The 10,223-nt window shown below is 29.0% G+C and overlaps 1 long non-coding RNA gene across 1 annotated transcript in view; it reads right to left on the reverse strand.

Annotated features, from left to right (window-relative positions):
* LOC100569452 overlaps positions 1 to 6,877 on the reverse strand; it is a 20,186-nt gene extending 13,309 nt beyond the window's left edge. Inside the window, exons 1-3 of the long non-coding RNA XR_119355.4 lie at positions 6,868 to 6,877; positions 3,218 to 3,226; positions 1,835 to 1,843 (exon numbers count right to left, since the gene is read on the reverse strand). This is a non-coding gene — a long non-coding RNA (uncharacterized LOC100569452). The remainder of the gene's footprint in view (positions 1 to 1,834; positions 1,844 to 3,217; positions 3,227 to 6,867) is intronic.
* Positions 6,878 to 10,223: the final 3,346 nt, after the last annotated feature.

The raw sequence follows: 10,223 nt of genomic DNA on the forward strand, positions 1-10,223 counted from the left end.
CCATTTGACCACATAATTTTCTGGTAACAAAATTACGCAAAAATTCTGATCCAGATTTTCAGACTTGTATTTAAGATTTAAGATTGAAAAAATTTAATTTAAGAAATTAAATAATATCAATATAATGTGATCAATAAAATATAATATACATTTTTATAATTTTTATGGTCAAGGTGACAATAGGTCCTCAGGACGGTCTTATTGTCCTTCTACCATTTTTATGAGTCATATAAAATTTATAAATGTGCATAGAATATTAGTGATATAAACAAATTTGTATTTTAATTAATTGTAATTTTTAACAAATCTTTATATTATGTTGCTAGTTCATTTCGATTCCTCCCACATAGGTTAATCTAATTCATAGTTCACTGGATAATGCTTCTTTTTTAAAAATTATCATTTAATTCATACTATTTAGTCAAAAAGCGATTTTAACTGACTCAATATGAATGCAAACATAATTTTATGTTACGTGCAGTTATAAGGGTCATTCAGCTGTCGATATCTTTTTGGTATCTAAAATTACACAAAATATCAATCAAATTCTTGTAGCTGCTTATTGGATGAGATGTTATACCCAAACTTTATGGTGAGGTTTTACGCCTGTGCATATTATGCTGAATAGTCGACCACTTACACGGGATGTTTTTTTCGATGGTGGACTAATTTGGTGTTCATCATCTATGATGGGATTCAGCCATCTAAATCGGCTGCGTTGGGTCGATACCAGGGAATGCTGGCTATAGTTCACGAGTGCTGCTGTTAATGTTCTGCGTCTTCTGTGTTTTTTGTGCATTTGTGTCTTTTGTTTCTTATGAATCTTGGTAGTAAATATTGAAGGTTAAATAGTTTGAGTAGAAGACATATACCATGTGCTTTGTTATATGGTGGTTGACTGGGGGCTTAATGAATGAGTATCAGATTTTTAATTCTTACCTTCTGTATAATGTTCTAAATGATTTGTTGATGCTGTCTGTTTTTAGTTACTGGTCATGAGTTATTGGTTCTGAATAGGTTTTCTGAGTTTGGACAAAGTATATTTATGTTTGGATAAAATCAATGGTCAGCTTAATGGAAAAGTTATACGGTAGTTCACCTTATATTGGACTGTCTGAATCCCAACCAAACAGTGGATGTGATATCTCCAATGAACTTCCGTGAAGCCTATTATTGAGCTACGTAGTGGAAATATTTTGCCTTGGTGTTCTTCAAATTGTTTGGGGATATAAGGAGACCGCAGGCTGCAGCGGCACATAGAAGAATTATTGGTAGTAGGTATGTATATTTTAAATATTGATAATATGCTAATATGTAATAAAATATCGATAATATGTATATTTTAAATATTTAGATTTTAATAAACAATAGAATTGTACTTTCGTGGTACAAAACTCGTTACAAGGAGCCGGGCTCATTTGACTCTGGTAAGTGTTGAAAATATATATGGCCACGTGTTGAACGCGACTCTTGAGTACTTAAGATAGTTTGACCAGATATCTCCTGTGAAATGTACCTGTATTCATAGTCTTTGGCTGTCAGGGTTGGTTCGTTTTCATATTCACGTATGGGCATCCTAGTGTGCAATCGCTTGCATACTATATTTATGTTATCGAATTGTTCTGCTAGGACTTTGTTAAAATGTTGGTTTTTAGTAGCCTTGAGAAGAGTTGTTTTAGTATAACATGTGTGTACTGTTACAATATATATGCAAAATATGGGTTTTAACAAAAAATTGATTTAACCTCTTTTGGTTCCAAGTACATGAATTTTTGTTTATTAAAATAAAACTATTAACCTACTAATTCAGTTAAAAAACACAATAATTACGTACGTTTTTTTACTATAAAAAAAATTATTTTATATATTGTTACTAGTATAAGTTATAAAATATAATAAATTATGGTTTATTATAAATTATTATGAATTTTCATGATTTAAAATATTCAGTAGGAGATGATTTTTTTAAATTTAGAAACTCATTGTTTTTTATCGAACTTTACGATTTTGTTTCTCAATAATGTAATATTCCTTACATTCTTAATACGTTTTCCAATAATCCGGATCAAAAAGATATTTTTACAAATATAGATTTCGTTACAAATTAGTAATTACAAGACCTATACTTTTAAGAATAAAAAAAACTCCCGATAAATTAAACTATAGTGTGTAATATTTGACATAGAGTTTCCTCGTTATTGAGAAATATAATTTAAAATTCGAATTCAATGATTCTTATATTTAACTATAAAAAATTAATATTTCAAAATATTTTGATTAATTACAATATATTGTCCATTTTATATTACGGTCCGCTATTTACACCGTTAAACGGTGAGCCTGTATTGACTTAAAGTTAGTCACAATAATATTATATGGCAGTATAATAATATTAGGTATAATAATTGACAATAGAATAAAATATACTATGTTTTCGGCAAAAACAAATGTTGAATTATTCAACATTTAAACCAACGGTATAACTAATAGTAAATTAGAAATTTGTGCTAATGCATTTTCTATATTTACAAATTAAATTATAACAAAATTATGATGGATCTCACCAAAATTATAAATAGAAAAAAAAATGGGAAAATTAAAAAATCTATAAATAGAAAAAAAAGGTACTAAATACATTGAAAATTTCAGTAAAATTGATAAATTAGGTTAAATATTCAAATTTAAACAGTTCTTCTTTTTGATCCGTGTTTACCAACTTCACTCAAGTCCCATTGCCCATAAATCATAATACAATCATATCATCTTCTTATGGTAATACCATTGATTAAAATGTATAAATACTACTTAAGTATTTATAATCAATTTTAATACCTATTGCACAACGGCAGATTGTTGTTTTCAAATACTCGATTTTTAGATCAGAGAGTGAAGAAAACAGTATCGTTTTCCTTTGTTTATTTGTAAGTTAATTCCAAATATTTTGAATAATTTGTATGGTTGTTTTTAATTCTATCCACCAATATTATACTAACTGGTCACTATTTACAATTGCCTACTAAAAACCACCCTAAATGTGGCAATAGAAACATTTTTACTATTCTGAAACCCGAAATAAACTAAAATACTATTTTTGTACTAACACTTTCCTCGTTCCCGTCAGATTTTTCAATATTTAAAGAAAAGTTCCACACAAAATACGATTACCATGTACCCGTTATATTATATACAAAAAAATAAATTAATAAAGGATACGTACCCGAAGTTACTGAAAATTATAATGTTTTATTAAATTTTAACTATAGACATCATTTTATCCTGGGAGGCCTCTACACTCCGTCCGGTCAGCCTTTTTATTTTTATTTTTTCTATTTTATAAAATTGTCATCAATTGTTCTTATTGTTCATATTTTGTAACAGATTGAATAAAAAATCACATAAAAAACAAAACAAAATATTTGTTTATATCATAACTAAAATAAGAATTATTAGTCCAATCAAATTAGGAAAAAGATTGGAAAAATATCACCTCCAACTGAATTTTGGTACACACTTAAAATATAACTTCCAAATTAACATACTAAAAGTCCTGACGTCTAACCCCTATGCGTATCTCTCCATCACCCAAAAAGGGGTGAAATCTACCCTTCCGCTATTTTTCTTATAAATCCTTAACCATTGAGCTCATGACAAAAAAGTATAGGACCAAAATTAAATACCGTAAAATTTACTATAAGAATATTATATTGTAATCATATCTTTTTATATTTATTATCATAAGATTTAAGGTTGTTGTTATCTACGGCGCGGCGGTGTTGTATACTTATATCTGTAAGGTTGATAATACAAACCAATTTCGAATAATAATAATATAACAATTCAACGAAAGCTGAATATTGGCATACACTAAAGGGCTATAATTTTTCTTATATGTGATTTTGGTGTAAAACTATACATTTTTCCTAAAAAAATTTAAGTGATTACAATATTATATTCTTATAGTAAACTTTAAAGTCTTTAATTTTAGTTCCATATTTTTTTGACGTGAGTTCAACAGTTCACGAGTTAAAAGAAAAAGAGTGGGAAGGTAGATTTTAACCCATTTGGGGGGGAGGAGAGATACGCACAGGAGGTTAGGTGTCAGGACTTTTAGTATGTTAATTGGGAAGGTAAATTTTAAGTGTGAACCAAACTTCAGTTGGGGGCGAATTTTTTCCAATCTTCGTCGATTTTTGATCTAATTTGACTGGACTATATAGATTTTGGGGAAAAAATTGTTCCAGATTGTTATGAAATTTTATTCTAAACTTGATAATTATTTTTATCATATTAAATATGATACAGTTAAAGCGATGTTGGGGGAGGGGTGTTTTAATTTCATATTTAAATACAACTTGGGAGGGGAGAGAGGCTGCGCTTTTGGATTGGATATAGCACTTACTATGAACCAAAAGTGGTTCAAACTACTCTCCAAGGTCCTGACATATCTAAGAACAATTTTATATATCTAATCACAAAATCGGTTAACAGTAGTTTTTGAGTATACAAGCTACAAACATACATTAAACTCTCATATATTTTATTCTAAGGTATCATTTCTTTACTCAACATAAAGCGATGATCTGATGCATGATTTTACCTCATCAGCCCCGAGTGACCGGCAGTGACAATATTAATTATTTTTAAAGAAAAACAATTTTTGATTTTAATCGTAATTAATCTCCAAATATATGTGGATGGACCTCTTCCAAATTTTTCTCTCCATAAAAAATTCAAACTACGATAGTCCAAGACTAGTTCATGTTGAGTTTATTCACATCATCGGTGGAAAGGCCAACTGAGGTAAGCCTCACAAACCAAATTTTACACGGCACATTAAAATAATAATAACTTTGTTCGAAATTAATCTTTTTGTGTTAATTTTTCTTATTGTAAGACTCTATATCTTGTAATTCAACGTGTAAATTGAATCATAAGAATGCACATTTTATTTATAATTGAATCAATTACCAAAGTAGAGGTATTAGTGGGTTATATTAAGTGGCCGGCCAACATATAAGTCATTGTTTGTTACATCATGTGACATTAAGGGTTACACTACTTTGTTAAAAAAATAAATAGTATCCAAATAACGTCACCATAAATTGCGTAAGTACTAAACTCATTTAAATAACAAAAATGTTGCATTTTTTGACAATTTATTCTAATGTCAATTTACAGTATTATTATTAACAGTGATATTGTGATTTGTGATTATAAAACTGATAAAGTTCGCCACATACTACAGTAGTGGCGGTAAAATTCATTTGTCTTGGCGGTGCCGCCCTGGTGGCGGTAAAATTGTGTCCACCTTCACACAATGTGTGATAAGCCCAGTGTTGTAACGTTAATAATTTGACGACTATTGTCCCACAATAGTGTTTTCTCACTGCGTAGTCACGTCACTACGTCACTCCGCACCAGTCTCGCGGCGTTCGCCCACAGTTAGTCACTCTCTCCGCTCGTTTATTGTTCGTGAATATTATTTTGTATTATTATAAAATTCTAACCTTTACTTGTTTTCAAATGAACGCTTGTAGTAACAAACGCAACACAATTATTTTGTGATTTATTCAAATAAAATAATTATTTACCTGACGACAATTTAGGCGTTCGACTCTCAAAGGTTCCTAACCTCAATCATTACTCCCGCAGTAAATACTCCTAAATTTCCGCAATCACAATAACAGTGCTATAGGTAATAAATTATATTAATTTTATTACAATCACAGTTGTATTTTTCAACCATGATTACAACGAAAAACACGCTGGCACACTTCATATTTTTTTTGGTTGCGTTATTTGGATGGTAAAATGTGATATTTGGCTTGAATAACGAGGCTTACATTGATGCTTACATTACTTGACTGGAATAAATTATGAATTGTTCCAATTCTGGTGGGTGATGTTATAGCTTATGTTAATTGGCATTATTAACATCATTTTGTTTATGATGAGGGTTGCGTCATTTGAGTTATACAATTGTATACCAGAAGTACTCATTTGTGGGTTACAATATTTGACCAGAATGTGTAATTATGTGTCAAGAATAATATTCAATAACAACCTCACTTTAAAAAAAAAAATCATGAGGCACTCAGGGACTGCCGTGGCAAAGCCATTGCATATCAATTCTGTAGCTATGTATCATGTAATCATTACTAATTATTTTTTTTTTTTTTTTTGATATAAATTCAAGTTATACTTTTTGAGCGCCAAAACCGAAAAGAAAATGACAACATGAGTTTTTTTTGTTGATAATGATAAACACCGTACATCATATACATATAACTAAATAAATACATTGTGCTACGTTTCGAATGCTACAACGATTTCCGCAGCGTTTTCCCTCCAATTAAAAATGTAATGGTTTATATCGAGCAACTATAGGTACACAACAGGCGTAATACGTCGCTTTACCCGCCGCGACAGAAAACGCAGTTCGTCTTGAGTATTTTGTCGCACTGTATTACGCCCGTCGTTTTACCTATAGTTGCTCCGATATAAACCATTACATTTTTAATTCGACGGCCTACTACCTGCAAATATACCGATAACAACCTTCGAACGCAGATAATAATAATAATAGTAAGTAATAATAACGCTTTTTCGTTACGAAAAATTTCTTTTCAGTCACCACGCCGGGCCTGCGGTAAAAGCTATGCAATAGCTTAAAAATGAGGTTTACATCAGTTGGCCTTTCCACAGAACATGTGTTTGAATTTTTATCTAGAATTCGCTTCAAATAAATACAAAAACCTGTACTAATATTACAAACAATGTGTGTTCTAGTTAGTTTTGGATTTGTATTCGGGTCGTTCCAGAAGAGGATAAATTGACTTTAGGAAAGTAAACATAAAATATACTTACAAATTTTTTCTGTAAAAAAATAGATGTAAAATATACGATGGTTATTAATAATACCTAAAATTATAAAATGATAAAGTGATCTTTCATGTGATGGATTGCCTTGGGTTTTTCTTGGTACCTACCACCATCGATTATTTTATCCTACTTTTGCTAGCTGCCCGAAGGCTGGTTGGCATTTTCCACTCCTGACGCTTCTCCCATCTTCGCTTTCATTTTTAGTTCACAATATTATGTTCTGCAGTCTGTAGCTCTTACTATTTGACTAATGTAGCCCAGTGATGGTGGACTGTTATGGCGCATTATGTGTCCGAATAACTTGGCTCTTCCTGTTTTTAAGGACCGATTCTTGTTTCTCAGGCTCTTCGATAAACTTCCAAATGTTTTATGTTTTCTGTCCAGCTTATTCAAGCAGCATCCTGCAGTAACATCATGTCTCAAACGCTAGAACTCTATTTTCATCTGTTATACCTAACATCCATGCAACAATACCACTCCATTCTATGCTCCAATCATAGGCCTTTAATAGGTCTTTACTTACATTTATGTACATATTTCTTAATATAAACATATTTTTCTTGCTCCGAAATGGATATTCAGCCTGATGTATTCCACTTATTATCTCCCTGATACTACAGCAGTTCTCGGTTATCTTACTTCCCAGATAATTGAATTTATTCACGTCTTGCTCTAATGTGTCACTATCCATTATAGTGTTATTTGAGTTTAGGAACCTTCATTTTTCATTGTTAAGTCCATTAAATCTAAGATATTCTGTAAGTCCTCTCCATTGTCTCTTATTACCGCAATATCATCTGATAATCGTAGCATAATATCTATTCTTTCACAATTTATTCTTATACCCATGCCTTAATTTCTTCTCGCACTTATTTTATCGCTGATTGTAGATATAGATTAAAAATACAAACCATTATACGATCAATGGTACCACTAATGAAAATGTATGGAGTCTATTGTGTGGATATTCATAACGACTACCTATATTATATTACTATGCGAACATTTCAGAGTATTATTGAAAATACCCTTATTATTTCATATTCTTAGAATTTGAAGTGTATGTGCTTTTATTTTTTAGTTGGTGATAGTAGATGACGGTTAACATGAAATATATTTACCAATTTTTCCTGTGAAAAATTTTTTTTTAATGTTTAATAGTTATTGATGTATATTATTGTTAATAATACCCTTATTAATTCGTGTGATTCACAATTGAAAGGTATATGCTTTTAATTTTTGGTTTATGTACAACTTTACAAAATAATAGTAATTTAAATTTTATTTTCGAACGTGATATTTTTTGATAAGAACTTTATATAGATTGGGTTAAGGCCTGTTATAATAAAATACTCTATACGAACATCACAATGTAGGTAGGTACTCTAATGTTTCTGATATTGTATCTTCAATCTCAATTTATCAACAAATGGACATCGAAGCTAATGGAAGAAAAAATTAATACCTACTACATAATATAAAAAAAAATGTGTCATAAAGGGCATTTGCCTCAGTATAGGTAGTAATTACTTCAGCCTTGTAACGAAAAATAGTTTGCCGTTATTTAGCGGATACCTCATTCGCCCGTTCAGTACTAGTACCGCTATTTTTTTGGTTCACAGGTTGCTTAGCACGCCTATTGGCATCAAAAAGCGTTATATTTGATTTATTTTTACAATAGTAGTTGAAAAATATTTTAAAAAAATAGGCACAAATATTTTTTATAAGCTTTTAAAGTTCGAATTTTAATAGAATTTATCCAATTGTATACATTTTTTAGCTACAAAATTATTTTAAAATTTGATAATTGTGCTAAATTAAAATTTAGATGCATTAAAAAAAAAAATGTTGCATATGTATTTTAGATTCTGAGTGGAACGATGAATGTATTGATTTTACAATGTTGTGTATTTTTTTTTTGTAAGTCATCACCTTATAGGACAGTAATAATGCTTAGATTTTTTTCAACAGTAGATTCTTTCTGATAGAAAAGTGAATCTAGTTGGTACTTTGGGAGGTCAAAAGTAAAAATATCCCAGTAGTTTTCAAAAGAAAATTCAAAAATTAAGGAAAACGGGAATTTTTACTCAAAATCTGTTTTCGAGAAAATCGATTTTGATGTTTGGTGTAACTCTTAAACAAATGACCGTAGGTAGATGCAATTTTGACAGAATGTTTATATTAGCATTTTAACCATAACATTTTCTAAATATTTTGTCTTATTATGAGCTATTTACGGATTTTTTTAGTTTTCATTTTTTTTAGTGTTTTTTTTCTATGTATATCAATACAAATTTATTTTTTGGTTAAAAAAACTTAAAAATTTAATAGAAGGTTCCTAGTATATTGTTTCAAAGGCAGATAAAAAAAAATTTAAAATCCATACTCAACATTTTTTTTATAAGCATTTGAAGTTTATTGACAAAATATGTAAGAATTACGAAAATTTGCAAATTATTTTGAGTTAGAAATTCATAAACAATTTTCTTTTTAAATCTAAGATTTGAAAATGTATTAAAAAATTCCTCATAAGTTTTTATTTTTATGAGCGTTTGAAATTCGTATTTTTACAACATTTGATATTCACTCGATTTCTCACGTAACGATTTTTATATTTTGGTGTAATTCAAAAACGAATAACTGTAGATTAATGAAATCTTACCGAATGTTTATTAATCAATTCTTATACCTACTTGATAAAATTTATTTTTCAGGTTTATTAACTCAATAAATAAAATTGTATTGACATTTATAGAAAAAAAAACTAGATTATATATATAAATTGTTATTACCTACTTATTAATTATTATTAATACGATACTCAGAAAGTTGAATTAATATTATAAAATGACAACAAAATAATTAAAATCATTGTTCTTGGCAATTTAATATGTAATTTCTTCTTAATTTGAATCTTAAAAAAGTATAAAAAAAAACTGTGTTTTAATAGTTTTGAGATTTTATGGTTAAAATATAACCTAACTATGTGGAACGTTGTTGTAAATCTAGATCCTTAGCTATAAAAGTTGAATATTTTATAAATTTTTAGCTACAAAATCGTTTTTAAATTTTAAATTTGATAAATGTTGTGATTCTGGTTTTTTAATATTTTTAAATGTCAATATAACAATATATTAAGAGCCTATTATTAAATTTCGAAGCTTTAAAAATAAATAAAACAAATAAAATTTTATCGACATTCATAGAAAAAATTTAAAAAAGCTGGATAAGTGGATGTTGACCTGCTGTACAGTATGTTAAAAGTGGTTTACTGTAATGGATGATATTAAATTTGAATTCAATGATATAATATCATTGTATAAGAAAAACGATTCTGAGCG

Source organism: Acyrthosiphon pisum, chromosome A2 (genome assembly GCF_005508785.2).
Source record: "Acyrthosiphon pisum isolate AL4f chromosome A2, pea_aphid_22Mar2018_4r6ur, whole genome shotgun sequence".
Lineage (NCBI taxonomy): Eukaryota > Metazoa > Arthropoda > Insecta > Hemiptera > Aphididae > Acyrthosiphon > Acyrthosiphon pisum.